The following is a 4,674-nucleotide window of genomic DNA, read 5'->3' as shown; positions in this document are numbered from 1 at the left end:
TCATTATGAACAAGGTCCTAGTACTGGTCACCTGACCCAATGCCTTACATTTCCGTAGTTGAACATTTCAGTAAGTTATGAACACAAGAATGTTGTCAGAAGTATAATGAAGTAACACACTTGCAAAGAATTGATTGTACTGCTTTACCAATGGAGAGGTCCCTACTCCAATCCACCACTCCCTCCCAACCTGAGCACAATCATAAATACCCACAACCATTCAGGAAGTTGTCTTATCAAGAAGCCCTGAAGCATCATCTCCCTAGGTACCTACCACATCAGCACTGAAAAAACATGAAAGCACCCGAATGCTCTAAGAGCATCACTTTTTGCATCATTCCTGAGTGTAAAATCTTCCCTAGGACACAGAGAAATACAAGTTCATAAAATAATAAAGAGACAAGATAAATTTTCTGCCTCTTCTTTCATACAATTTTTGAATCAAAACCTTCTGCCATATTAGAAATTCAAATAAAACAAACCTAAAGATCTTCAAAAGGTTTTCTAGTTTGTCTGTTATATTAAATGCGATTTCAATTCTGTTGATATACATAGAGCTCAACTGGGCAGGGGCAGTTATACAAAGAGACTAGCTGGAACACATTTTCGTATAGGTTTCACCAAGAAAATACAATAAGGGCAATTAATATCTATAAGAATTTGTCATATTTAAAAGCAATATAATTAGTAAAACGTATTTTAAGCACAGATAAAAATTCGTATACATTTTTTCATCTCTATCAACCAAAAAGAGCCCTCACTAGACATAATTATACTTTCCCCCACAATGTGTTATGTTGAACATTAATCCAGAAAATATCTTTAAAAGTGCTCTGCAGGTATCACCTTACCTCAAGGAACACAATGTAAGAAAAGGCTATTTGAATCTAAAGAACTAGTTTCAAGCAAAAATTATTAGAGAAATTCTGTATATCGCCGACGTTAGAAGTTTGGGGGAAGATAAGAGAGTATACATTTCAGTAATTTAAAATCATACGCATATTTCATTTTCCATGCAAGATGATTTAAAATATGAACACAATGTAATTGTAACTTACTGAAAATACAGTCAAGTCTTTGCCCCTAGACCAGCCGGGATCTGGCCCGTTTGAAATGAATAAAACTATTGAAAAAAAAGACCGTACCCTTTTATGTAATGATGTTTACTTTGAATTTATATTAGTTCACACAAACACTCCATCCATGCTTTTGTTCCGGCCCTCCGGTCCAGTTTAAGAACCCATTGTGGCCCTCGAGTCAAAAAGTTTGCCCACCCCTGCCCTAGACTTTACAGTTATACTCAATGAAAAAAAGAAATAGAAACAATGTATGAAAATCATAAAAGGGTGCTTCAAAAACTCTGGTTTCTAAGTAGAATCTAAACAGAAGGAGGATTTTGGTGTCCACACACAATATGGCTTAAGATCTAAATGATATGTATGACTCAAAACTGCTAACCACTGAATATGAGAATTCAGAGGCTACTCTTAGAAAAGCAACCAACTTTTACTAAGGTTTTACAACACAATTTAATTTTCTGTGTGTTAAACAATTTTTAAAAACTGAAACAGAGTTGTGTTCTAGTTCCCACATTAACTAACATCAGGATCACAAAATACTTGCATTAGGAAAGAGAAAAAATGGGTTCACTCATGTTTCCTTAAACTGGTTTGTTGAAGGTTATGATGGGTCTTTTTAATTTCAAGGCTTTTTACTCAAATAAAGCACAATTTGAGAATCAGAAACTCTCAGGGCTGTGTCATCAGTAAGCCAAGCACACACCCACAATTATCAGAGGACTTACAAATCAACACGAATCACTGTTAGGCACTTGAGTACAGGCTATGGGGATTTTCTACCAAAAAACTACCTAGCAGGCAAGACCATAAAGATTGAAGCTTTAGCTTTTAGAACATACAGGGCTAGACAATTGACAAGAAATACTGCATAATTAACCCATCTGTATCCTGGTACAATTTCTTTACAATCCCACACACAATTTTAGGGTTTAATAGAAGCGGTTACTTTTTAGCATCCAAAGTTTTAAAATGGTCTTTCTTTACTTCACTATGAGGATCTTAAAATTATCACACATCCTTTGAGGGAGCATGATACTGAAGTTTTATTTTTGTATAAGTAGAACTTGAAAAAAGTGTTTTCTATATTATGTCTGTATCTACACAGAGTCAGCATATGACAGTTGATGATTTTTATATTGTTTAAAGCCCATTTCAACAGGTTTATTTTGTAAAGATAAATTTCTCATTACTAATTCTTTTAGGCAACTAATGTTTATCTTTTTTAAGTAAACACGAGGAAAAAAACGGAATGTGGCCTGTGGTTTTATGGATGTAAAGATGTCTTCAGGTTAAACACTATCCATAAATTTGGCTTGACATATTTTCCCAACTGAAACTATTTGTACTGGTACTCTCCAAAATGGAACCCATTTTTGGTAATGGGAAGACAATATTCATATCATGTAATCCTTTCCATATCTAACTTTTTAGGTCAAGGAGCTGGCAGAGTCAGAAAGATAGTTCTCTCTCTCTCTCTCTCTCTCTCTCTCTCTCTCTCTCTCTCTTTTTTTTTTTTTTAGAAAGATAGTTCTCTTATCTTTCTGAATCTACTTTTCAGCATGTGAAGCTAAAATTAAGAAGCATTAAAATGTTAAATACGGTATATTTTTAAAAACTCTACTATGGCATTTGTATGCTGAATACACAGCAAGCCAGTATTGCTCTGACAATACTGACAAGTCTGACAATACTCTCTAACGAGCAAAGACCAATCTATGAATCAAGCCAGTTGTGAGAGGATAGCAAAGAACTAGAGAACCTACTTAGACACTAGTGGTTTAGGGAACAATGGATACAGGGAAGTTTAGAATACCTCCAGGACAGATAACATATCTTCACTGTTGGTGAATCAAGATACAGGAGAGCAAGGGATGGCTGAGTTGTGGGAAAGCTGATCCTGAAGCAAGAAGTTCCAGATTATATTTAGACAGTGGGAGGGATCAAAGTTAAGTCATGCAAAGAAACCTGTCCCTACCCAGCTGTGAAAGATGGATCGATGCCAAAATACAACTGGGCAACTGAGAGACAATGACCCCAAAGCCCATAGATAATCTGGGATGTGCTGCTGTCCCCTATATACAAAGCAGAACGCACTACAGATATATTCCCAAAAATGCCTGCAGAGAAGACTAGAAAATTGTCTAGTTTTTCTATTTACACTAATATAAACAGATTTCGAGGTTGTCTGTACTGTATGTGGTTGCTGTAGTCACAGCAATAAATGTAAAGTGCCTGTAACAGAGGGTATAATAGAATCCCACCTCTAGGCATCTTAATACTATACACTCAGACAACAAGTGAAAAGAATATCTCAGGGACTTCCTGACTCTCCTCTGTGATATCAATGTAACTACCTACGAGGCACTTTTTAAAGACCAGAAACTCTTCTATTGCATGCTACACTTCTAAAAATCACTTTACCTGCATTAAAAATGCCAGTCAACAGTGCTAAAGCTGACTGGCATTTTTTATTCTTAAGGCAAAATGTCATGTTCCCTACCAACTTCCCCCTGGTCCTCTAATTACCTGCCTTCATTGTATTTTTTGCCCATTGTGAGAGCCAAAGAAGATACAACTGAAAATTTCAAACAACTCAATATACTGTGTAAAGTATATTTTATAAATGCTAGTATGGCAAAATTTAACTTATTTAAATGCTTATACCATCTGGCTACTGTACCAAGATATCAAGAGAAGTCATATGACTTTCAAAATTAGTAGCAAACATGGGATATTTAAATCCAGCCACATGTACTGAGGTATGAAGCTTTGTTCTTTTCAAAGTTGAGCACAAAATAAAATGTTTGATTATAGCCAAGAGTAGCGTATTAAAACCAAAAGCATTGCCCTTTGCTTAAGTCCACTTAAACTACATATAAACTGCCAATATACTCTCCAACTTAGAATTAACACTGTTAAAATGATTTTGATGCATTTTCATACATGAATTTTAATTTTGGTTTTATGCACAAGTATATAGGTAACACATTTCCAATGCTTAGCCTAGAATAGTATAACATAACAAAAAATCATGTTTTGCAAATGTGGTATAAGATTTCATGCATTCTCATGATGCCATGTCAATAATCTATTACGCTAAACCATCTGCAACAATGTAGTGTACGCTTTAAACACCCCATTAGAATAAATTTTAGCCAACACCTTGATGACAAGGGAATGTGCTGGTATATTGTTGAACTGATGTTGCTGCAATCCAAGAGAGTGAACGTGGTTTTTCACATTAAAAAATAAAAAGGATAGCCCTAGCTCAGTGGATGGAGCGTCAGCCAGCAGACTGAAGGGTCCCGAGTTCGGTTCCGATCAAGGGCAGGTACTTGGTTGTAGGTTCCTCCCCAGTCCAGGCCCTGGTCAGGGCCCAGGCAGGAGGCAACCAATCAATGTGTTTCTCTTACACTGATGGTTCTCTCTGTCTTTCCCTCTCCTACTCTCCCTAAAAATCAATGGAAAAATATCCTTGGGGGAGAATTAACAAAAAACAAACAAAAAAAATAAAATAAAAAAGGATAAAAGGTGTGGATTTGTTGGGCTACTGTATAGAATATTTTTCTCTGATGAAACTGCAATACCTACAATA

Source organism: Myotis nattereri (assembly GCF_964212035.1).
Source record: "Myotis nattereri genome assembly, chromosome: 7".
NCBI classification, from domain to species: domain Eukaryota; kingdom Metazoa; phylum Chordata; class Mammalia; order Chiroptera; family Vespertilionidae; genus Myotis; species Myotis nattereri.
The sequence above is the reverse complement of the archived record's forward strand: the minus strand, read 5'-3'. Positions refer to the sequence as shown.